The sequence below is a fragment of the Lepidochelys olivacea genome (assembly GCF_965140295.1).
Source record: "Lepidochelys olivacea isolate rLepOli2 genome assembly, chromosome: 2".
NCBI classification, from domain to species: domain Eukaryota; kingdom Metazoa; phylum Chordata; order Testudines; family Cheloniidae; genus Lepidochelys; species Lepidochelys olivacea.
In genome coordinates, this window is record NC_140412.1 from 111,255,419 (window position 1) to 111,282,034 (window position 26,616).

The 26,616-nt window shown below is 44.8% G+C and overlaps 1 long non-coding RNA gene across 1 annotated transcript in view; it reads right to left on the reverse strand.

Annotated features, from left to right (window-relative positions):
- LOC311516825 overlaps positions 1-26,616 on the reverse strand; it is a 141,008-nt gene that overhangs the window by 24,636 nt on the left and 89,756 nt on the right. Inside the window, exons 7-8 of the long non-coding RNA XR_014710504.1 lie at positions 23,413-23,494; positions 21,975-22,072 (exon numbers count right to left, since the gene is read on the reverse strand). This is a non-coding gene — a long non-coding RNA (uncharacterized lncRNA). The remainder of the gene's footprint in view (positions 1-21,974; positions 22,073-23,412; positions 23,495-26,616) is intronic.

Genomic DNA, 26,616 nt, shown 5'->3' on the forward strand with positions numbered 1-26,616 from the left:
TGATAGACCCGCTGCCGAATTGCCGCCAAAGACACCGATGTGCTGCCCCTTTCTAATGGCTGCCCCAGGCACCTGCTTCCTTCGCTGGTGCCTGGAGCCGGCCCTGCATCTCACTACTTTTTTCAGATTGTTCTTCACAACTGTGGAATGACAATTCTCCCCTAAAAAGGACCTAAAATTCTATTTCTTTCAGATCCAGAATGTCTCTTCTGTAGTTTGCTTGTCAACAGTTCTCCAGTCCTAAAAGGAAGAGTGCCAGAATGCATTTCTGGTTAGCAATAGTACCAGAACTACTGGAAGACCATTTTGGCTTCCAAAAAAGTTTCAGAACAATATTCCAGAATGTTCTCGCTTGAATTGAACCATAGCTGTCAAATCCCCATTGGAAGGCTTCAACGCTTGTCCACACAATTTGATGATTACTCTTGACATTGTAAAGCAAGAACTTCAAGATATTAGATGTAGATAATTAGGGGAATTCAAATCAAGATGACTGTATATGTATTAATATGCATCTCCTTACCTTTTATTTCATCAGCTTGTTGAATATATGGCTTTCATTATTCTGTGTGATTTTGCATTCAGGCACATATGTTTTTAACGTTGGCCACATTAAAAAAAACTACAATGTTAATAAAAGTGTCTGGAAATAACTTTTAGACTCTGATCATAAAATTTTCATCTCAAATTCATAAATTGAGGCAAATCTGCCCCTCCCACTAGGAAATATTACCTAAAGTTAACACAGCTCCATGATTGCTCAACAATTTCTGTGCCCCCCTTCATATCGCAATACTTACCACATGTAAAAATCCATTTATTGTAGGTATCCCAGGATTCCTATCTGGGATGCACTATTAACTGGACTCTGAAAACAGTATCACATGATAAAAAAAAATTGTTTGTCATCTGTGAACAAATTTTTTTAGATTCTTCTTGACAAGATGGTCCATTTGGATAAGAAAATGAAATTACAGAGCTATATAATCTAGTTGTGTATATTTTGGCCCAGCATCAATCCTGCACTGAGATCTGCTCTGTGCGGTGGTAGGAAAGGAGCCATCAAGGAGCCAGTTTAGGCTCCCCTGGTGCTCTGAATCAATCTGCACCTGCCCTGGCATAGGTTAGAACAGTCATGGGGCTGATCTAATTTAGGGTTAGTCTCTACTAGGAGTGCTACAGAGGTGCAGCTGCACCAACAAATCTGTGCCACTGTAGCGCATCTGGTGAAGATGCCGTATGCCAATGGGAGAGAGCTCTCCCTCAGCATAATAAAACCACCTCCCTGAGAGGCAGTAGTGATGTCGGAAGGAGAAACACATCGGTGCTTAGGGCGCTGTAACTTATGTTACTCAGTGGGGTGGCTTATTCACCCACCTGAGCGACAAAAGTGGCACTGTGGATGTAAAGGTTTGGTTTCACCCCTGTACTGCCTCCGCAGGTTGTTGGGAATTAGCTCTTTTCCAGCCTGGAGCGCCCTCTGCAGGCCGGTGATCCGCACAGCTCTGGCCCCCGTGTCCCTCATAGACCCCAGTGCCCCTTTCTCTGGGGTTCTGCCCCCTGGCAGTACCCCCACACTCTGCCTCTCGGTCTCCCCTTCCTGGGGAACCCCAACCCCCTATCCCCTCCTTGCCTCAGTCTGGGCTACTGCCAGTCATCACCAAGCCCCCGCTCTCTGGGGCAGACTGCAGTGTAAAGACCACTCATCATAGGCAAGGGGGTTCGGACCTGTTGCCTTCCTCTGCCTCCCAGTACCTCTATGGGCCTGGAGCTCCCCTGCTCCTCTGGCCCTCCCCAGCCATGCTTCACCCCCAGTACCCTGTCTGTCTGTCTGTCTGTCTGTCTGTCTGTCTGTCTGTCTGGGCTTTCTCCCAGCCTGGAGAGAGACTCTTTGGGCCCCTGGCTCACAGCCCTTTTATGCAGGCCAGCTGGGGCCTGACTGGGGCGTGGCCCAGCTGCGGCTGCTCCCTCAATCAGGCATCCCCAGTCACAGCCCTCTCCAGAGCTGCTTTTAACCCCTTCTATTTTAGCAAAGGGTAGCCACCCCGCTACAGTGGACAAGTGGTCATTTGCTTTGTTTACCTTGCTTCACTCCCACACGGGACTGCCAGATGCGGATTGCCAGAATGCACATCCCCTTACGACTCCAGCATGCCTTTTATACTAGGGATGGCCTCTGTAGCCACAAAGGAGCAGAGTCAGGTTACGTCTATACTAGCACTTTTGTTGATATAACTTATGTCGCTGAGGAGCGGTAGTGTAGACATGGCCATAGAGTGGCTACGCAGGAGATCTTACAGCAGTGCAGCTGCATGGGTACAGCTGTGCTGCTGTAAGGTCTCTAGCATAGACATGGCCTTAGAATCTGTCCCTCTGTGTCCTCAGTTTTACAGAGCCAATCCTGCCTTCCTAGTTTAATGAAAAATGCAAAGAAAATCTTAGGCTAAAGACATCAAAATAGATTCCTTAAAATATTATTAATTTGGCATTCTGAAATATTTGTCCAACAAAAAAAGTTGCCAGAAAGACTGCAGACAATGATTTGAAATTGCATAAACTGTTACACAGATTTACAGATTATTTTTTCTGTGCACTGTTATTTTTTTTAACCAGAAATTCACAAGTTTTTGCATTACTCTCAATCATATCCTGCAGTGGACAATTACAAAATGTGGACAACAGATATGATGAAGCCATCCACTTGTTTTTGCTTTGTTTTTAATAGAACAATAAAAAAACACAATAGTATTGTACCTGTGTACACACAACCAAACACTTTTAATGGAATGCTGAATTCTAGAGCCATCCCCTCAAAACTTCAAGAGGAAATAATGGGACCCTGCAATGGTAGTAACTAGCACACAGGACACAGTAAACCTGGTAAGCTGGAGAGTAGTTACCTCTGCTGGAAATCTCACTGCTTGTAAAGAAAACATCTGTAATCTCTATCTGTAGTCTATATTTATAAAACAGATCTGCCCTTAATGTGTGACACATTCTAGTTCAGAAGAAAAGCTGATATTCAGAGTATGATTAAAATGAACAGTGGATAGACTGCTGTTTGTTTAAAACTGCAGTTTATATATAAACTTAATGAGAAGTGGATATAGTGAAGTGGAATGGATCATAGCTGACGTTCTTCACTCTGAAATTCACCCATCCGTGCACCAAGCCTGAACAAAAGGGCTTTTTATGGAAACCTACAGGGTGGAATAGCAATCACAGTCCCGCCGCACTCTTACATTACGATTTCTGGCTTCTAGATCTTCAGAAATGCCCACCTTATGGGTCCACTCTGAGTCAAGTTATTCAGAACCAGAGGCTCCACTTTGGAACTTCAGTGGCCCCAAGGGCCTTGAAATGGACCCTCCATGTTGAAGTGAGTTTCACCCCTTGCAAATAAGTAGCCTTTTTACAATGACAGAGGTTTAGCCAACCCAGCTACTATAAATTCTTGTGATGGAACCCTGATTTCTCCCACCCAGAAAAGCAAGCTGTAATGTACAATTGCCAATTCATTTTTTCTTCCTTGTATGGAATGTTTACATTGAAACTAAAGTAGAATAATTATTATTCCTTTATATTGTTGCACATTGCTCAGCCCTGGTGCAAAAAGAAAACCCTAAGATCATCTTCCATCAGAGAGTCAACATATTGGTATTGTGCTGCTGTATTTCTCCACCTTCCCCTTGGCACTCCTTTTCTCCACCTTTCTGTTTAATCTTTTCCCGTTGATGCCATTTACGTGAAATCATGAAAGATGATTTAATGACGAATCTTAGCTGGTAAACTCTTCCGGATCTGAAACAAGAACTGATCCTTGTTCATTTGCTGAATGTTCTGACAAGCAGAAAATACTTGAAAAGGGAACCATGGTTGCAAAATGTGAAACGGTGGACCTAATATATGTTGGCACTAAGGCAAACTAAAAGGGGGAAATACCACTGACAAAAAGAAAACTGAGACTGCACCAACAACCCAAGACGCTCACAGATGTGAAGAGTTGTCTAGGACTCTGCTGCTATTACAGAAGGTTTTTTAATATTGCAAAACCACTGCATAGCTTGGGTGAGAAGGGGAAAATATTTCAGTGGTTAGCAGAGTGTAATGTAGCATTTTCAGAGTTGAAAAAGGCTCATGGGACTGCTCCTGTCTTGGCCTATATGTTTCAAACCCTTCCATACTGGACACAGGTGCTAAAGTTTACAGTCTGGGGAACAGAAGTTTGGCTTGGTTATCCTGAGAATGTAGCTGTAAAATCGAGGTGTTATACAGGTGAATTCCCCATCTGAACACAATGGGCAGGTTCTGCCTCACCCAGAAGATATCTGAGAAACAACAGGCATTCCTTAAGGGCTGATTGAAAGAAAGACCATCAAGGAACAAAAAATCCCACAGAGGTTTGGGTGGGACTAAAAATCAATTTGGGTTGGCTATGTGAAAACATCTAGACAGAAGGACACTGTACATTTGCAGATAGGTGACCTTGTATCTTTTTAATGTATTACTTTTTTTTCTGTTTGGGATGGGTTATTGGGTGTCACTGTTTTAGGCCCCATGAGGATGATGAGCGAAGCTAAGGTGGGGGATGTGCTGGGTTAAACCTTGTTAGGGGTTAACTTCAAAGGTCTTTAAGAATGCACCCTACATTATCCTAATGTAAGGATAAATTAATCACAAGCCCTCACCTTAGACAAAAGGAGTATGTGAAGCTCCCCTGGAGTTTTGAACTCTGTGGGTGAAGGGTTGTTTTTTTTTTTTCTGAATATTGTTTTGGGTAAGGGAGGGCATGTGTGTGAGAGGGAAGGAGAACACAGAACAAGACAAATGTAGAGGAGACACACTGAAGAAATCCAAGCAAACAGGTATGACCCCAGGAGAAGCTAAAGACAGAACTTTTGGATCTGCTGCTGGATAAAGAGGCTTGAAGCTGTAAGCTAAGAAACCACTCCTTTCGCTGTTGGTTCTTCCTGTGTTTGCAGAAGCAGAACTTTGTACTGAAGGGTATGGTGTGTTCATTTTAAACAAAATGTGATTTACAAGGTACTTATGCATAAAGAACCATGCTGTGGCTCACCACCCTAGGCACATTTGAGAAAAGGCCAAGAGGAGGGGGGCGAGCTCAACATGTGGAGTGGAGAAGTATAAGCATGTGATAAACAAATCCATATATGGAAAGGTTAAATATGAGTGGTTAAAGGTTTGTGTTATGTAACTTGTTATGCAACTGCCATGTACTATAAAATAGTAATGGGAGGGGCTCCTTGCTGGAGGAACTCTGGCTGATTTTTGTACCAAGGGCTCTCCCTCTGTGCACATTGAATAAAGTCTTGTTGAATTAAATTGAATTGAATCGAAGACCCTTGATTCCGCCCGGCATGTGACTCATTTGCTTATTATTGGGAACCACACAATCCCAACAGTACATTCCTTGTAAAAAACCAGACTGCATCCAACAAAACACCACAAATTTCTGCTCCCATCGAGAATATCTCCAGGGCCCCCAATTTTGACTAGTCACTCAGGCCAAAAGAGGCTACAATATATCAAAAATTGTGAGGTTCTTAGGCTTTGATGCATGAGAAGAGTGGTCCCAGTTGTGGGACCACTGAGATGCACATACTCACCCGGTGAAGCCTCTAGGCACTTAAACTCATTTGAGGTCTAAGGTTTTGCAGTAAAAGTTCCCCAGATGTCTGTGTTTCTGTCTCTGGGCATGAGCACCGCTACCTCACTCTAGGCTTACAGACATGTATCTCGATCCATGGGCAGTGGGTACAATAGGCCAGGGGAGGCTCTGCTTCCCCTGGTGCAGCTGCTGCTGCTGAACCTCTGGTTGCGGGGTTTTGGGGGAGAAGTTTTTGTTTTATTATGCCCCATGCTGAGAAGGTGGTATGTGCTATTCAGCTTCCTGGGTTCATCAGTAATCTTCCTAGACTCCATTACTGATGAACCCAGGAAGCTGAGTAGCAAATATTGCCTCCTGAGCTGTCCTGGAACCTGCATGGGGCATATCAAAAGCTTCTTTGGATGAGAGTGACAGGCTTTCCCCTGCAGCGGCTGGGGTCTGGGCTGAGAAGGTGCAGCACGGCTGTGGATGGCCCGGGGCACACCTTCGGGCAGGTGGGGAGAGGGGTGGTGGCCTGGGGCTCCTCCAGTTGAGGGGGGACTCATGGGTCTGGCTGCGGGGGAGGGGCAAGGGATCTCAGGGCTCCGGCAGAGGGGGAACACGGAGGGGAAGGGGCTGAGCCGGGGGCTAGCCTCCCCTAAAGGGGGCTCCACCTGCCGCCCATGGGGAACACAGGTGTTTGGCTTCCTAAATCACATACAGGGTCCAGTCCAGTAGGTGGCCACTGAGCATACCTACTGGATTGAGCCTGTAAAGGATTATGTCTATTTTATAGTGCCCTCTTCCTCTCCGACCAACTTCTGTTCTATTGGGTCAGCTCACTCCCTGGACTAATTTTGCCTGAGATATCGCAAGGAATCCAGGAAGCCACTTTCAACTAGGATGTTTCCTTTTAACTGAGTCTTCTTAACAACATTATCAAAATCTTAATACAGAGCCTTACTTCAAAGTCTGTGTAAGTACAAGAGTACCTCACCCGAATCTCTTTCTCTCTTCATCAGTAACTTCAGGATCAAGATTTCCAGGCTTTTACCCCTGAGCAATAAGTGGCACCCAAAGAGTCTCCATCTTGGTCGTTTGGTTTTCTGCAGCAGTTCCTCTCAGAAGTAATAGTCCATGAGGAGGACCACTCCAGGCCCTTCAGCTTCCTGAAGGTGTTGTAGCCCCTTTCCCTCCTCCATCAGTTCTTGCTGCCCTCATTTTTATAGGGGTCAGATAACTAAGTCCCATCTCTTTTCTCAGGTGCAGCAGGCAGGCTCCTCAGACAGGCAAGTCCTCTGACCCCAGGGAAATGGCATCCCCTACTCTTTCACAGGTTCCCTCAAGTGAGTTCACACCAAACAACCAGGGTAGGGAGGGAGAAGACGATGAGGATTTCCCTCATTACTTTTATCCCAGAGGCCAGGGATGGGGGTTCAAGTCCCCCCTCCACCTGAGTGGGAGAAGGGATTTGAACAGATGTTGCCAACTCTCATGATTTTGTCATGAGTCTCATGATAATTAGTGTTTTCCTTAAAGCCCCAGATCCTGGAGTCAAGTGGATATGTAATGATTTTAGCTTTCACTCTTAAAGAAAAAGGACGTTTCTAGCCCTCGTGACTGGAGAAAGCTACAAAATGTGACCCCAGTGCATTCTAAAGGCTCAAAAAGCAGAAGGCAAATAAAAAGAACACCCAATCTATTATTTTTACATCATCTCATGATTTTAAAGCCAAACTCATGATTTTCGGTGGGCCTGACTCTTGATTTTTGAGCATTTGGGGGTGGCAATACCGCACCTCGCAAGAGAGTGTGCGCTAACCACTGAACTGTGGGATATTCTGATGTGGCCCTCGTTTAGGTGGCTCCTGCATAGCATACTGGCTTTTGTGAATCAGAGTCTAAGGCACCTCTCTCTCCCATTCATGGTATACTGAGCCAAAGTACCTAACACAGGCTTTGTGAAGTGCAGTGATTTTCTAGGTGCCTAAAAGTTAGGTGCAGTAACACTAAGCATCATAATGCCTAACTCCCTTTGTGAGTCCAGGCCTTTGATACCATAGTAGTTGGGGCCATATAAGTACCTAAGATAGACAGAAAACTCATTCCTTATACATGAACATATGGATTTATTAGCCCTGCCAGCCTACTGCTAGCTAAAAGACAACATAGATATTACCAGATTCAGAATCATAGAATCATAGAATATCAGAGTTGGAAGGGAGCTCTGGAGGTCATCTAGTCCAACCCCCTGCCCAGAGCAGGACCAATCCCCAACTAAATCATCCCAGCCAGGGCTTTGCCAAGCCTGACCTTAAAAACATCTAAGGAAGGGAATTCCACCACCTCCCTAGGTAACGCATTCCAGTGTTTCACCACCCTCCTAGTGAAAAAGTTTTTCCTAATATCCAACCTAAATCTCCCCCACTGCAACTTGAGACCATTACTCCTTGTTCTGTCATCTGCTATCACTGAGAATAGTCTAGATCCATCCTCTTTGGATCCACCTTTCAGGTAGTTAAAAGCAGCTATCAAATCCCCCCTCATTCTTCTCTTCTGTAGACTAAACAATCCCAGTTCCCTCAGCCTCTCCTCATAAGTCATGTGTTCCAGACCCCTAATAATTTTTGTTGCCCTTCGCTGGACTCTCTCCAATTTATCCACATCCTTCTTGTAGTGTGGGGCCCAAAACTGGACACAGTACTCCAGATGAGGCCTCTCCAATGTTGAATAGAGGGGAACGATCACGTCCCTCGATCTGCTGGCAATGCCCCTACTTATACACCCCAAAATGCCATTGGCCTTCTTGGCAACAAGGGCACACTGTTGCCTCATATCCAGCTTCTCGTCCACTGTTACCACAAGGTCCTTCTCTGCAGAACTGCTGCCTAGCCATTTGGTCTCTAGTCTGTAGCGGTGCATTGGATTCTTCCGTCCTAAGTGCAGGACTCTGCACTTGTCCTTGTTGAACCTCATCAGATTTCTTTTGGACCAATCCTCCAATTTGTCTAGGTCCCTCTGTATCCTATCCCTACCCTCCAGCGTATCTACCACTCCTCCCAGTTTACTGTCATCCGCAAACTTGCTGAGGGTGCAATCCACACCATCCTCCAGATCATTAATGAAGATATTGAACAAAACCGGCCCCAGGACCGACCCTTGGGGCACTCCGCTAGATACCGGCTGCTAACTAGACATGGAGCCATTGATCACTACCCGTTGAGCCCGACAATCTAGCCAACTTTCTACCCACCTTGTAGTGCATCCATCCAGCCCATACTTCTTTAACTTGCTGACAAGAATACTGTGGGAGACCGTGTCAAAAGCTTTGCTAAAGTCAAGGAATAACACGTCCACTGCTTTCCCTTCATCCACAGAACCAGTTATCTCATCATAGAAGGCAATTAGATTAGTCAGGCATGACTTTCCCTTGGTGAATCCATGCTGACTGTTCCTGATCACTTTCCTCTCCTCTAAGTGCTTCAGAATTGATTCAGGTCCAATAGCAGTTGGATGTTAGCAGTGCACTGCAGGGCTGGGTGGCTGATGGTAATAAGGTGATCCCTCAAAGTTATTAGTCAATGATTAAAGCAATCAGACAGGAAAGATAGATGACGAAACAGAGATTTGAAATATGCAGTTGCTGGCTGCTGGCACTTTGCTTCATAATGCTGTCAATTTATGCTGGAAACATTCTAAATTAGTGAAGCGTGTCCTTTTGAACAATTCTGTTTTGGGCTGCTTACTGGGGTGGTGGGAATTGCCTCTGAAGCTCAAGAAATCAAGTCACTCTTAGTACATTCTTGTCAGTGCCTACCAACCAAGCCAAAGTAAGAGCAACCCTTTGCTGCCTGGGGAACTTCCAAAACCAGCACACTATTACTTGTGGTAAAAGTAAGTGGCATCATCTGCCTTGAGTTCCAACCGCATACATGAGTTGCATGTACATAAGTTTTGACGACAGTCATTTCAGCCTGCATAAGTTTCATTGTACACAGTTCTGTGTGTCATTTTGAACTGGTTTGTGTAAGAAAGCAAGAGAGAGAGGGTGTTCGAGATCAAATTGTACCTGTCAGATATGTTTTCCCGTAATGTTTAAGAAAACTAGGGTGGCCAGTTGGTTGCCTGCTGTTCTTCCCTGGACAGTACAGAAAAATGTCATAAATAAAAAAAAAATGAAGTTGATTAAAAACAAAACAAAGAACACTCAAAAACAACAATCCCCAAGCCCAACACAAACTTTCCCACATCAGCTCTGAAACAAGACATTTCCCCATCATGTAATGTCATCATCACACATGGACATAATCATTTGTCTTACTGTATGATCTATGATGTAAACCAGAGGTCCACAAGTGTGTGGCGTGAACCCGTAGGGGGGCATGGAGGACCATCAGGGTGGTTGGGGTGAGGGTGAGGCCCAAGCCAGCCCCCACAGGGGTGGGGAGGGAGTGCCACCCAGCCCCTCCCCAGTTCTGCTTCTGTCCAGCCCCCCAGTTGTGTCCCTGGCCTCACACGCACCTGGTCCCATCTCCAGCCTTGGCCACTAGCTGCAGCTCCGTTCCCGTCCTGGGGCAGAGGCAGGGGGCAAGGCTGGGAGTGGAGCTGCACCTGGCTGTGTGTCTGGCTATTAGCCCCCAGTGCAGTCTGGCTGTGGCTCCGCTCCCACCCCTGCCTCCAGCTGCAGCCCCTGGCCACAGCCCTGCTCCTGGCCAGGCCCCACTCCTGGCTCAGGAGGAATGGGGGGCACAGACAGGGGTAAGGAGGGCACGACCCTCAAAAGTTTGGGGACCACTGATTAAACTCTCAAGCATTTCATGCTACTTTCAATATTGACAAAACTATTGAAACTTCAGCTTGGGAATAGGGAGGTGGAGATGCTTTCTGGCATAGAGTTTATTTAAATTATTAAAGTTATAATAAATTAAGCGTAAGGCATTTCTGAAGATTAATGACCAGCTGAGAGAGTTTATGATCCCAGGTAACCCCAAGCAGTCACTAATGAGGGAGAACTTTGAAAGTACTGTACCTTTTCTCTGGCTTTCTAGTCGTGTGTTGTATTTTGCTAGATGTGAATGACTTGTGTGGTTTGGCTTTCCTGTTTCTGGAGAATTAATGCACAGTCCACTTGCCAATCAGGTCTGGAAGGTGCATTTCTAAACATTCCATTTGACTTGTAATCTTATTTATTGCAGTTTGGATCCAGTAAAAGCTCCTACAAACCTATTTTCAGTAAGGTAAATGCTATTTTGTGAAGAGCCAAGTTATAAAATTTTTGGACAAGCTGTTAATAGCGTTAGAAGAAAACTGCACTGATTCCTAACATATAGTTTAAGAAGTATTTATAGAGGCAGTATAGTCAAGTGGATAGGATACAGGTCTGGCAGTCAGGATGCCTGAACTATATTCCTAGCTCTGCCAGTAACCTACAATATGACGTTGGGCAAGTCACTTTAAATGCCTCAGTTTCCCCATCTGTAAAATAGGGATAATGAAATATACACACCTTTGCAACCCCCTGCTATTTATGAATGAAAGGCACTAAATATGTGCAAGGTATTATAATTTAAATAAAAATATAGATTAAAATATTTTTTTGTCAGAACAGCTTTTAGACATACATATTATAGATTCTAGTTGTCCATATTTGTTAATTAATGGTGCTGACATCACTTAGGTCTTGTCTACACTACAGACTTTTGTCAACAAAAGTCAGCCTTTGTCGCCAAAACAGTGGCAGTGAACACACAACAATGCTCCTTCCACTGACAAAAATAAAACCACATTTATGAGAGGCATAGAGCTATTTGCGACAAAGTTATATTGATGAAGTGTCAGTGTAGACACTGTGCTTGGTTATGTCTCTGTAAATGGCCTCCAGGCGGTATCCCACAGTGCCCATCCTGACTTCTCTGGTCAGCAGTTTGAAGTCCGCTGCCCTGTACCCAGGTACACAGGCTTCATAGAATCACAGAATATCAGGGTTGGAAGGGACCCCAGAAGGTCATCTAGTCCAACCCCCTGCTCAAAGCAGGACCAATTCCCAGTTAAATCATCCCAGTCAGGGCTTTGTCAAGCCTGTGAGGCTTCTGCCCCTCCCACTTTAAAGCCCTGGGAATTTTTGAAATTCCACTTGCTGTTTGCTTGGTGTGGACTGTTCACATAGTATCTTCCCATCTGACCATGGTGGCTCCTCTCAGCAAACACTCGCCCACTTGGAGCACACCTCAGTTGTTGGATCTGCTGGCTCTGTGAGAAGAGTAGGCTGTGCAGTCCCAGCTCCGCTCCAGCTGTAGGAACTTCAATATCTACAGTCAGATTTCTCATGGCATGTTGGATAAGGGCTATAAATGGGACAAGCATCAGTGCTGTGTGAAGATAAAGGAGCTGAGGCAGGCATATCAGAAGGCAAGGGAGTCAAACCATTGCGCTGGTGCTGCGCTGAAGACCTGCCGCTTCTATAAGGAACTGGATGCCATCCTCGGCGGCGACCCCACCTCCACCGCCAAGAGCCCTGTGGATACTATGGGGGGACTGGAGAGAACTCAACCCTGAGGATTAATTTGTGGACAGGGAGGTTGCGTTGGAGGACGAAGTGGAGCACACGGTAGGGTCGTCCAGTGGTGAGGTGGGTCAGGCCCTCTTTTCCAATCCAGAGGGGTCTAGCCAGTCCCAGCAGTACATCTCTGGCCCGTATGATGCAGGAGAGGAGAGCTCTGGCAAGCAATCTTTTTGAGTTCATGCTGCTCAGTTATATGAGGTAGAGCTGTCCTTCTAGAAGTAGGTGAAGGAACAGAAATGTACAAGACCAGCTGTGTTTGCATGTGCTTCACATTGCCCTGTGTAGTTAAGCAGTGCAGCGGAACAGTATGTTAATGCACACTGAGATTTCATAGGAATCCTCCAGCGAGATCACTAGGAAACTTTCCTGGAATACTTGCCAATCCTCTGCCGAAGGGTCCTTGGCAGAGCTGCTTTGTTCCTTCCCCATTGTAAGAAACTTTCCCACGCCAACTGGCACTCACTTGTGCAGGGACCAAAGTGGCACGCAGGCAAGCAGCATAGGGACCCAGTCTGAAGCTGCACGCATGCAGGAGATGCACCCTTGCATCCTTGCTTACCCTCAGAAGTGAGAGATTGGCTTCAATGTCCCTCACCTGTTGAAAATGGTGGCCAAATGTACAATATTTCCCTAGTTGCCTGCAGTGATCCCCTTAAAAAACCACCAAGACCCTTTGTCTCATCTTGAGCATGTCTCGTCTCTCCCCGGGATGAACTCATCATGTTTAGGATGAGCTGTGTACTTGCCAAGGGACAGTGAGAAACTGATTCGTGTTTTTAAAAGGTGTATTTTACTATAATGATTAAATGCTGTGTGCAGGGCCAGATTTATACCTTAAATGCCCACAGGCACAGCACCTTCAGGGTCCCTCACCCCCTTGCCCACAGCTGACCTTTGTGTTGCAGTTTTAGAGAGGTAAAGCGCCCCTAGAACACTGGCACCCCTAGGCATGTGCCTATTGTGCCTAACTGAAAATCCAGCCCTGGCTGTATGTGCAAAACAATCATGCTTCTGTTTATTTTTTCTTGTGCTTCTGCAGATGTGGCCTTCAGGGGAACCCCCTACACACTGGCGGAGTGCCTCAGATAAGGAAACGACCAAGGAGGACATGTTTTGAGAAGTGCTCTAACCCTCAGAGGCTGAAAAACAAGAATACAGGATGTGGAGAGAGACTTGAAAAGAAAATTATAAAATAGACAGGCAGGACAGAAAGGAGAGCCGGGAGCAAATTTTAATGGGCCAGGAATGGATGATAAAAGTGATGGAGGAGCAAACGGAGATATTGAAGTCCCTAATCATGCTGCAGGTAGAATTCATGTGTGCTTAGCCCCCACTGCAGGAGACACAGAACTGCTTTCCATACCCTCCCTGAACTCCTTCCACACATTCCTTGCAACTTCCTGGCCTGTCTCGGTACCCTGTTCACTCCACCTGTTTGGACAGCTTCCAAAATGATACCTGGACTTACACACAGCTGTGAGAGCCTACACTGCCCTGCACTCTTATCTCTCTTTCCACCAAGCCTTTTGTGTGTGCTGTTTAAGTGGTATTTAGTAAAAACACTCTCTGAAAGATAACACATCTTTGTTTTGTTGCTGCTGGAATTAATACACAGTGGAAATTCGATCATTGCTGAGTACAAATCATGGTCAGGAACCAACAAAATTTTCATGCAAGGTGGCAAGTTAACAAAGCATGCCAGAGTGCTGTAGAAAGACACATTACTGGAGCTCATTCTCAAAATGGTGCCTCAAAGTATCCCTGATTCAAATAGCCCCCACATTGTGCCCCTCTAATAGCCCTGGTACCTGGCTGCTCAGAATCAGCCACCAGATGATCTGCCTCCGTGTTCCATGCCAGGGAAAACTTTTCACCCTTAGCCTCACACATATTATGGAGCACACAGCAGGCTGCTATGACCATGGGAATATTTTCCTTATTTAGGTCTAACCAGCCATAAAGGCAGCACCAGCGTGCTTTTAATCTGCCATAGGCACATTCTATGGTCATGCTGCACCTGCTCAGTCTATCGTTGAAGCTCTCCTTGCTGCTGTCCAGATTTCCACATAAGGGCTTCATGATCCATGGGATCAGAGTAACAGCCGTGTTAGTCTGTATTCGCAAAAAGAAAAGGAGTACTTGTGGCACCTTAGAGACTAACCAATTTATTTGAGCATGAGCTTTCGTGAGCTACAGCTCACTTCATCGGACGCATACCGTGGAAACTGCAGCAGACTTTATATACACACAGAGAATATGAAACAATACCTCCTCCCACCCCACTGTCCTGCTGGTAATAGCTTATCTAAAGTGATCATCAGGTTGGGCCATTTCCAGCACAAATCCAGGTTTTCTCACCCTCCACCCCCCCACACAAATTCACTCTCCTGCTGGTGATAGCCCATCCAAAGTGACAACTCTTTACACAATGTGCATGATAATCAAGGTGGGCCATTTCCAGCACAAATCCAGGTTTTCTCACACCCCTCCCACCCCCATACACACACAAACTCACTCTCCTGCTGGTAATAGCTCATCCAAACTGACCACTCTCCAAGTTTAAATCCAAGTTAAACCAGAACATCTGGGGGGGGGGGGGGTAGGAAAAAACAAGGGGAAATAGGCTACCTTGCATAATGACTTAGCCACTCCCAGTCTCTATTTAAGCCTAAATTAATAGTATCCAATTTGCAAATGAATTCCAATTCGGCAGTTTCTCGCTGGAGTCTGGATTTGAAGTTTTTTTGTTTTAAGATAGCGACCTTCATGTCTGTGATTGCGTGACCAGAGAGATTGAAGTGTTCTCCGACTGGTTTATGAATGTTATAATTCTTGACATCTGATTTGTGTCCATTTATTCTTTTACGTAGAGACTGTCCAGTTTGACCAATGTACATGGCAGAGGGGCATTGCTGGCACATGATGGCATATATCACATTGGTGGATGTGCAGGTGAACGAGCCTCTGATAGTGTGGCTGATGTTATTAGGCCCTGTGATGGTGTCCCCTGAATAGATATGTGGGCACAATTGGCAACGGGCTTTGTTGCAAGGATAAGTTCCTGGGTTAGTGGTTCTGTTGTGTGGTATGTGGTTGTTGGTGAGTATTTGCTTCAGGTTGCGGGGCTATCTGTAGGCAAGGACTGGCCTGTCTCCCAAGATTTGTGAGAGTGTCCGATGAAGTGAGTTGTAGCTCACGAAAGCTCATGCTCAAATAAATTGGTTAGTCTCTAAGGTGCCACAAGTACTCCTTTTCTTTTTATGATCCATGGGAGTAAGGGGTATGCCGGATCTCCCAGGATCACTGAAGGCATTTCAACATCCCACACTGGAATCTTCTGGTCTGGAAAGGAAGTCCCTTCTTGCAGATTTCTGTACAGGCCAGTGTTCCTTAAGATGTGTGCGTCATGCACCTTCCTGGACCACCCCGTATTGATGTCAGTGAAACGACACCGGGGATTCACAAGTGCCTGCAAAACCATAGAGAAATATCCCTTTCTATTAATGTACTCCATCGCAAGATGGTCTGGGGCCAAAATGGGGGTATGCATGCCATCTATCGCCCTGCCACAGGTAGGAATCCCACTGCTGCAAAGCCATCCACTATTTCATGCACGTTGCCAAGAGTCACAGTCCTTTGTAGCAGGATGAGATTAATTACTTGCACACTTGCATTAATGCAGCCCCAGTGGTGGACTTCCTGACTCAAAACTGATTTGTGACCAAACAGTAGCAGTCTGGATTCGCCAGCTTCCACACAGTGATCACCACACGCTTCTCCACCAAGAGGACAACTCTCATTTTGATGTTCTTGCGCTGAAGTGCTGGGGCGAGTTCAGCACACAGTTCCAGAAAGGAGGCTTTCCGCATCCGAAAGTTCAGCAGCCACTGCTCGTCATCCCAAATCTGCCTAATGATGCGATCCCTCCACTCAGTGCTTGTTCCCCAAGCCCAAAAGTGACAGTCCATTGTGTGCAGCTGCTTCAAGAATGCCGAAAGTAATCTGGTGTTGTTTCCTTCCCTGGCACACAGCAGGTCAGGCACCTCTGATTCCTGTTCAGATTGGGAGCTCATGATATACTGCATGACCAGCCACAATGTGTTCATAACAGTGATCACAACAGCAGAGAGCAGTGCAGGATCCATTCTTTCAGACAGAGATGGCGGACGCACAGTAAACAGAGGCCATTGAAAAATGCTGTGAATGCAATGAGATGGAATGGTGGGATGGAAAAAACTGCATCATGGGATGTTGAGCCCACACGCATAATGCACTGCGATCCATTTCACCTTCCCACAACTCCTAGCTGCAGAAGGTAGAGAGTAGCACAGTGGAATAGCTACCCACAGAGCACCCATCTCTCTGTTGATGCTAGAGTATCAACTATGGACACGCTCTGCTGACAGAAGAAGCGTTTTGTTAACATGCATAAGCGATGTAATGATGGCAGTTTTAGATCATCGGTGTAACTTGCGTCGATAAAACTCTGTAGTGTAGAGATGGCCTGAGTGACAACTACCGTTTTAATTATACCTGCCAGCAGGAAGTCCAGTCTGGGATATCTCAAACACAGGAAATGCAGGTAAGCATGTGAAACAGAAAGGCAGGGTAAAAGATTTTCAAAGTTGTTGTAAAACTTGATTTTTTTTTTTTTAATGTGAGGGGTATTATTCCAGGGGGTTGAGCTAAATCATACATCTGTTTTCTACACAGATCAATAATAAAATAACAGAACTCACAATACAGCAACTGTGAAAGTGTTGTACCTCTCTCATATACTGAGCTGCACTTCTTAGGTTTCAACTGCCTCATCAATCTGCGTTGCCACTTCCTGCCTTATTGATAATTACTCAATTGTTATAATAGATACGTGTATAGTTTGTGCATCTACAGACCTTTTAGCTGAAGAATTATAATGAATTAAACCTCTCAAGACCCTTCTGACATAGCATTTTCTTCATTTTACAGATGGCAACACTGAGACACAAAGAGGTGAAGTGACTTACCCACGGGCAAACAGCAAGTTAGTAGCAGAGCCTGGAACAGATCCAACCTAGACCTTCTGACTCTCAGCCTCTTGCTCTAATCCTCATGCATATTTCCTTTTCAGGCTTTAGAAACATGTATTTTCTTCTTCTTTATAATTAAATGTATGGTTAGAAAAATCTTATACGTTATAGTGTCATTTTTCTTTCAGGTGGTAGCAAGAGCAAAATACACAAATCCTGTCCTGCCTCCATGCAATGAAAAGCAGCCAGAGAGATTTTAGAAAAGACAGAGAGAAATAAAAAGACTGTACAAAAAGATGTGAAACGGTACAAAAAGTATCATGGCTTTTTTTGTTTTATTGCCAAATGTAACTACTCTATTATTCTCCTTTGTAGTACTACATTTTTGCCTCCAAACTTTCAAAAGAATTTAAATTTTAAGAAAGAGGTTTGGCCCGGGAATATTTTAAAAACTAATTACCATAAGTAAACTCAGGTCAAACAGTTATTCACCATTGGTGCTTTTTCTGCTTTCTTCAAATAGTTCACTAAGGACAAAAGGCCAGTAAAGCAGAAAGCTGCAACTTGCAAAGCTTTCTGCTTGCAATATCATTATTTATGATTGTGAGAAAGTTTATTTTTATTGTTTTTATAAAATGCATTTGTCACAATCTCTGGAGGCACGTACAGAAATGTCAACCCATTGACACCACAGACTTTATTAGATTCTCTTCCTGGAAGAAGAATCCTTACATTGCTCACAATTGCTGCTCCCTAAGTCAAAAGGCTGAATAAACAGATAGGTCTTATATCATGCCCTAGTGTCCCTTGGACCAATGGAGGAAAAAAATCCCAACAATAAAGGCCACTCCCCAATAATGTCCTGCTTCTAGGTGGGATATTAAAATCTAGAGTCTGTAGAATAGAAAATTTCATCTCTTGTGATGTCACATAAAGAGAGAGTCAGAACACAACTCATACAGGGGCATACTGACCTTGAGATCTACTGATGAAATATACTACAAAAGAAGAAGGTATTATTATTAATGCACTGGGTTACATCCATAACTGAAGAGGCCAGTGCAGTCATTGGGACACTGATTTAACACGCTGCTCATAATCAGACACCATTAAGTAAGCAGGTTACTACACTCTGCACACACTGTATGCTTCCAGGTTAGTGCCATATAGAGTAGAATGCTATAACCTACTCTGGAGGTTGCAATGACATGGATAATGATCGCAGAGTCAAACACAGATGGGGAAAAATGCACTTCTGGCCATCAGTGCCACCTGAAAAGCCAGGAGCATCCCCCTCAACTACAAGTGTTTGACCAAAGGTGATTCACCCATTCAATAATGTAAGCAGAAACAATCCCCAACACAAATCCCAGATGCTTCCTTCAGCCTACCAGAATCACTTCTATCTTGCCTGGATTTTGCTTTCATGACCCATCTCTGTGTCTTGGCCATATAATAGGAAAGCAGAATGACTGCACCATCCACGTTTGACACAAAGGATCAGAGGGGTACATATTTGCATATAAATAGCACCATAGAACAATTTATCTCACTCACATGTAGGGCTCACATGTAGGACATGCTGAATAGGAAGAATGACTGAACTGCAGCTTGCATGACACCCCTCATAGTAAATGAGCCTAAATGACCCAACAGCACCCCCTGCTATCTCTGTGATAGCCAGTGCTATCCTGCCCACCCAAGCCAGAATCTTCTGACAAGTCAGGAAAATCTCATATTCAATAGTTTCAAATACAGCTCAAAAAAGGAATCAGCATGTAACCAGAAAATTTAGTGTAGTCTTCACTGTGTACTCAAGATAAATGCCAGATTAAAAGGAGTCAGGGGTGACGCCAAAGTTGCTTCATTACAAGGGTGGGCAAACTTTTTGGGCCGAGGGCCACATCTGGGTGGGGAAATTGTATGCAGGGCTGGGGCAGGGGTGCGGGAGGGAGTGTGGGGGGTGTGTGGGGGTGTGTGGTGTGCAGGAACGGGCTCAGGGCAAGGGATTAGGGCAGAGGAGGGGTGCGGGGTGTATGAGGAGGATCAGGGAAGGGGGTTAGGGTGCAGGCGGGGGCTCAGGGCAGGTTGCAGGACAGGTGCGGACTGCGGGAGGGAGGTCAGGGCAGGGGGTTGGGGTGCAGGGTGTGACGGGGCTCAGGGCAGGAAGTTGAGGTGTAGAAGGGGTACGGACTGCGAGAGGGAGCTCAGGGCAGGGAGTTGGGGGATGGGGAGGAGGGGTTCGAGCTCCAGCCTGGTGCTGCTTACCTAAAGCGGCTCTGGGGTGGCAGCGGCGCACACCGGGGCCAGGGCAGGCACCCTGCATGACTTCCCTGGCCCCACACCGCGCAGCTCCGGGAAGCATCCGGCACCACGTCCCTACGCGGCCCCTGGGGGAGGGAGTGGCACAGGGCTCCACGCGCTGCCCTTGCCACGCCTCCACGTACCTCCCCCGAAGCTCCCATTGGTCGCGGTTCCCCATTCCCGGCCAAAGGGAGCTGCGGGGGGTGGTGCCTGGAGGCAAGGGCAATGCACGGAGCCCTCTGCCCCCCCCCCCGCCCGGGGCCCCAGGGACATGGCAGCCCCACGGGCCGGATCCAAAGCCCTGAGAGCTCCGTGGGACTGCCACGTCCCTGGGACGTATCCAAAGCCCTGAGGGGCTGGATCTGGCCTGCAGGCCGTAGTTTGCTCACTCTTGTTATAGACTACTATAAGGTCCAACCGGTCCAAAGATTGCTTATGACCATGGTTTATAACCATCTAAGATACCTTCGATTGATGTCCTTTTAATAATCTATAACAAATAGTACTCAGGTCTGCAACATGCTTATAAACAGCTATTAATCATTTATTAACCTTTTCTAAATGTAACCTCAGTATAAAAAATGTGCCCCATATAAAAATATAGTACCAGTAAGATGGAGGGAGACAGACTATAAGAAGAGATCTCATCTCACATAGACATGTTGATATCATAACCAGAAATTTCACATGGTGGAAAAGGCTTTCAAATACTGGGCACAAGTTGAAGTTTTCTGATTAGCTAATGGTGGTGTCATATGCTAATTTATAACTCCCTAAGAAAAAAGGATTATGATCTTTTCTTAGTATTTCTTACAATGCCTATTTTACAGGAACTCCGTGACACTCTAGCGGGGGTATTACTGGGTTGTTTGGATATTGGAAGTCACTCTGATTTCAGACTTGTTCCTTATAACATTCTCTCGGCTAGAACTATTGTCCTTTGGAGGGCTTGAGCCCCACAACACTAAAATACAGGAGTGGCTTGTTTTTTTAAGACTGACATGAGCTAATATGAAGTTTATTTTAACCTTCAAAACCAACAACCTTCACAGGCCCCACGCTGTAACATCTTAATTTTAAAATACTGCTATAGCAATTACCCCAAATGCTGCAGTTACATTATTGTATTGCTGAAACTGAAGATACTTCCGGCTGAAGACAAAACTCCTCCTCCTTAATCAGCCATAGAGGATGCTATTGGGTGATAAAAAGTGCTCTATTCCTGCCGAGAAACACAAGAGCAGGAGACCCCACATCAAACTCTGATCTCCCATTTTGCAGCACAGGCTGACTCCAAAAGTTTACATTTTAAATTTAATTTTCTTCTCCCCAAGAGGTGCTACAAGCCTTAATGAGCTGCTATTTTTGCGTCTTTAATTCAGACCATGGTAACCATAAGACATGGACAGAGCATACTTGGGTATCTGTGTAAATGTATACTTTTAATCCCTGTGGCTCCCTTCCCTCTAACCTCCTCATTAATTGTTTCTCTCAGTTGATGTTTCTTGTCTTACATTTAGATCAAAAGTTCTTACGGGCAGGGAACATGTTTGTCTTATTTGTCTGTGAAGTACCTAACAACTTTGGGGGGCTCAAAACAACAAATAATACAGTACTACTTCTGCTACATCATAATAATGGAGATGCATCCTCCACTGGCCAAGCAGAACAGGACATGGCTGTCTTTGGAGCCACACAATGCTGCTTCTGAACATTTAACAGGAGGGAAGAGAAAATATAGAGTTCGATGTGAGATACCCCTGCCTCGTAGGTCTAGTAGTTATACTTAGTCACTATACTCCCTGGACCTTGACACCTCAATTTGATTCCCCATCTGGGAACATCAAACAGCCTGGTGAGTTCATGGATCTTTCAAGGGCAGAATTTCAGGCAAAATTCAGAAATTCATCCATTTCATATTAAATTTTCATTCTAAGCTTGGGGTTCATTAGAACATGCTGTGTGTGAATCACCCCTCCTGCACTCTTGTCAGTCAGTGACAGAAAGCCAGGTCCCCAGGTGTGCTGACCCAGAGCTGTACAGTTGCTAACCTACCAGTGACCTCTCCTCTCCTATCTTTGATGGTGTCTCTTTAGTATCTTTGAAAATGCAACCAGTCCGGAGGAAGTTGGAACAAAATACATGCTGGGATTTTAAACCCCCTCAGCCAAAAATCTGGATTAAGTGTTGTTCAGGGCAGTTGTTAGTCTGATGGATATTAATATTATCATTATTCATAAAACGATACCTTGACTATATAACTACAACTATATATCAACTAAACTTGACTGTATGTAAAATAAAATTCTCAAGTCAAATTATATTTTAAAAACCCCAATTCCTGTTATAGGAATATCTGCGAAGACAAAATCTCAAAATTATTTTTTTAGTGGTGGATATAACCCTACAATGAGGAATATCTTTTCAGTCCAATGAATTTGTAGAAAGAGAAGATGACTCTACCAGGGATGGGGAAATCTTTCAAGGATACACCCTTACCTCTTACCACCACGATCTTTTTCTTCAATGAGCTGTTGAGTTCTTGTTTTTAAAAAAATAACGTAGCTGTAGGGCCTGGAATCATAGGGCCTGGAAATATATATGAAAGGTCAAGAACATTTTTTTGTCTCACAACTGCATGATCAGAGTTCAACCTCCCAGTACCAAACTGATAGAAAACTACAACATAGCCAGGAAAATGACAAAATGAGTTGCACACCCATATTTGAGAACTGGTGTTGTTTTTAGTGCACGGCCAGTTCAACCTTAAGCATTTGTTGATTTTTCTACTAGTGACAATCTTGTTGTATCCATTTGTGATCCAGATAAAACCAATTGTTTTTAATAGACTTACTCAACACTCTCCACTCACTCCTCAAATAATCTAGTTTAATTTTATCTCATGCTTTCTTTTTTTAGTTGCTACTGATAAGAATATTTTTGGCAATTGCAACCTCTAAGACTTCTCCAGATGATGAGAATAAATAGATTTTCGAAAGTTCCCAAGTTTTCAACAAAAACTGTGTTGTCAGGCCTCACGTAGGACTTCAGAATAGTGACGGATGCTGCAGCTTGACAAAATGTGGCACAGGCCGGTTTTAACAAGGCCTTCCAAATGAAGGAGCACAGAGCTTTTTTTAAAGCTCAGCGGCAGAATGATGAAAACACAGAGTGATGGCCTGTTCTGAATCACATGTCACTCAGCAGATTTAATTATATAACAACTGCCAGAGAAGTCCTTAAAGATGGTCTCCGTTCCCTGCAAGCCTGTTCCAGATTGCCTCACAACCCTTTTCTTCTGCCAAAGAGGCTCCTATATGTACACAAACATTTGAAGACTTTTCCGTCTCACATCATCATTTAGTTCTCAGTTTTATGACAGAAGATTTCCACAACTTTTAAGTGTCAGCAACCCATTTCTCAGAGTACACCAGTGCATTTATTTAGCTACCAAAATTAGGACCAGAGAAAGGGACAACATAGCTAAACTCAATTTAAACCTATAATGTATAGCAGTGGTTCTCAACCAGGGGTATGCATACCCCATGAAGTATGAAGACGTCTTCCAGCAGGTACATCAACTCATCTACATATTTGCCTAGTTTTACCACAGGCTGCATTAAAAGCACTAGCCAAGTAAGTACAAACTAAAATTTTATACAATGGCTTGTTTATACTGAGCTATACACTGAAATATATTCCAATTTATTTATTTTATAATTATATGGGAAACAGGAGAAAGTCAGCAATTTTTCAGTAACAGTGTGCTGTGACACTTTTATATTTTTATGCCTGATTCTGTGAGGAAGTAGTTTTTAAGTTAGATGAAACTTGGAGGGTACTCAAGACAAATCAGACTCCTGAAAAGGGTACAGAAGTCTGGAAAGGCTGAGAGCCACTGATGTACAGTAATGAGAAATTCTACTCACCACTCCTGTATTTTTATTGTTTTGAAAGCTTATTTTGCTGCTTCTTGTTCTTCAAGCTGCTCCTACTTCAAGGTTTCTTAACCTTAAATGAAATTCAAGCAAACATTCTCTATCAATAGCTTTATCAATATCTATATCAATACAAATATATCCAACTTTCCTGACGCATAAAGTATTGGTTTTTCACTTGGAAGAAAATAGGCAAGCAATGTTCTGCTGCTGATCTAGCAAAGAAGAATTTATAAGAAATTTCCCGAAAGGACCTTTGAAAGGTATTAGGGAGATGTTTTAGTTGTAGGAATTTGGGTTAGGGTTGCTAACTGTCTAATCACACAAACCCAAACACCCTTGCTCCACCCCTGCCCCCGTCCCGCCCATTCTCCGAGGCCCCGCTCCACTCACCCCATCCCCCCGTCCCTCCCCCATCCTCATTCACTTTCAGGGTTCAGTCACTCAAGGGGTCGGGTTGCGGGAAAGGGTGCTGGCTCCGGGTTGGGGCTGAGGGGTTCAGAGTGTGGGAGGGGGCTCCAGGCTAAGCCTGGGGCTAGGGGTTGGGGTGCAGGGTGCAAGCTCTAGGAGGGAGTTTGGGTGCTAGAGGTGGCTCAGGGCTGGGATAGGGGGTTGGGGTGCAGGAGGGGGTGCGGAGAAAAGGTTCTGGGAGGGAGTTTGGGTGTGGGAGGGGGCTCCGGGCTGGGGTGCGGTGTGCAGGCTCTGGCCAGAAGGTGCTTACCTCAGGCAGCTCCCGGTAAGCGGTGCAGTGGGGCTAAGGCAGGTTCCCCGCCTACTGTGCCCCGCGCCGCTCCCGGAAGCAGTTTCCAGGTCCCTGCGGCCCCAGGGGGTGCTGCATGCTGCCCGCAAGAGCCGCTCCTGGAGCTCCCATTGGCCGCAGCTCCTGGCCAATGGGAGCTGCAGAGTCGGCGCTGAGGGCAGGGACAGAGCCCCCTACCCCACCCTAGGGTCTGCAGGTACATGCCAGCTGCTTCCGGGAGCAGCACGAAGCCAGGGCAGGCAGGGAGCCTGCCTGAGCCCCACTGCGCCGCTGGACTTTCAGGGCCTAAAATCTCCCAGTTTGGCTTCAGTAGCCTCTGGAAGATATGGCCTGATTCCAGGAGACTCCTGGCAAAACTGGGAGGGTTGGCAACCCTAATTTGGGTACTTTTTGTATGGCTTAGCTTACCACCAGACAACCACCTACTCAGAACCTCCACTGAGAATCCTCTGTAAGTTGGTATGTGCTCTGCCTTTTTTTGCGCACTATACTTTATGTTGGGGTTGGGACATTTCTGATTATTGAATAAGAGGGAGAGGTGACTACTTTATAGTTCATTATATTGGGGTGGGCTAAGAAACTACAACAAACTGGGTCAATCCTGAGACTCAAGAAATCATTGCAGTCTGAAGTAAGCCACTCAACAGTGAATATCAGGAAAGAACTGAGTCTGTGTCCTGTAGTTTTAAAGGAAACAAAGCTAACTCATTAGCTGTCCAGACCAATTTCATACTGTACCACCACTTTGTTCTCATTCATCTAGCACATAGATGTGTTCAGTCATTTTAATGCTTACCAGAAGAACCCAGTGCAATGAAATCTTCATGTGTTGGTGAAAATCATGGACTGGCAAGTTGGTGATAAAGCACTTATTTTGTACTGACTGTGGTGCTAGCAGACCAGGTGCCAGTTCATGCCAAGGCCGCTAGGCCTTACTGAACACTGACAAATGCATAGCTAGAAACCAGTCTGGATCACCTGTATGTTAGTATTGTTAAAATAGATATTAGAGTTGTAAGAATGTGTCATGTTTAGACTTTATGAAATGCCTGTAGGGCATTGCATGTATTAATCTTACTTATAACATCCGTATCCCATATTATAAGGCAATATTTAAGTGTTTTCTCTGCTCTAAATCTGTAAACTCTCACACCCAGGAGAGAAGCATTACCCAGTGTGAAGTACTAGTTTACCATCAGAGCTGTCATCTCCTCTCCAACAAAATAACACCCAAAGATACCAGATAAGCCATTGTGGAATATTAGTGGACAAAAGTCTTTGTTGATTGTTTTCCCCACACCCATGAAGAGGGGAGGTCAAGAAGAAATTGTCACTGTGATGCTGCTTGGAATTTCAGGAGGGCGACAGTTCTAAGCATAAGCAAGGGATCCCCAAGCTGCTTACCTTGGATTTAGCCCTAAAGAACATAGAGAGCTTGCACATCACAGCAGCATCTATTACGTTTTGGAATCTAAGACTGTAACTCCTTTGTGTGTGTGTGTGTGTGTATGTTTACTTGCTTTAACCTTGTAAATAACTCATTTATTTTTTTAGTTAATAAATCTTTAGTTAGTTTACTATAGGATTAGCTACAAGTGTTGTCTTTGGTTTGAGATCTGAGGTACAATTGTCCTGGAGTAAGTGATTGGTCCTCTGGGACTGGAAGTAACCTGGATATTGTGATTTTTGGTGTAAAGGACCATCTATCACAAAGACAGGCTTGCCTGGGTGGCAATATAGACCAGAGAGCCCAAGGGGAATGTCTGTGACTCCATGTTAAGACTGTTCTAGTGCTTGAAGAGTTGATACTTGGTTGGTGAAATCTAATTATAGAACACACAACCAATTTGGGGTTTGTGCCTTGGTTTGTAATAGTCTGCCCTGAGGTTGGCACCCACATTTGTGAGCCACTCCAGATGGCTTGACACTTACTTCAAATTTTTAACCAAAAAATGAAAAACAAAACAAAAGGAAGATCTTGTAGATGGAAGATAAGGATTGACAAGTTGGCTTCCATAAGGTAAGACACTTTGAATGTTTTACCAAATATCTATCAAGAGGTTCTGAAATGCTGAGATAAGTATATTTTCACTTCCCCTGTCAATAAATCTCTGAATTAAAATGTTTGGAAAATAGTAGGCACAAAATGCCACAAGCCAATAGAACAAACAAGAAAGCCCAATCTTGAGGTTATCTACACACAGTTTGGGACTTGTATATCACTTTAACAACCAGTTAAAGCTGTACAACCCCTAGTGTGGATGCAGCTACACTGATATAAAGGGATTAATAGAGATATAGCTGATTCCTATAAGTTTATTCTTATTTATTAACTAATCCCGGTAAGTTTCTAACCAAATATAGTTACAGAGGTACAAAAACCATGTGGAAACCAGTCCCAGGTAGTTTATTGCTGGATGCCTAGAATAGGTGTG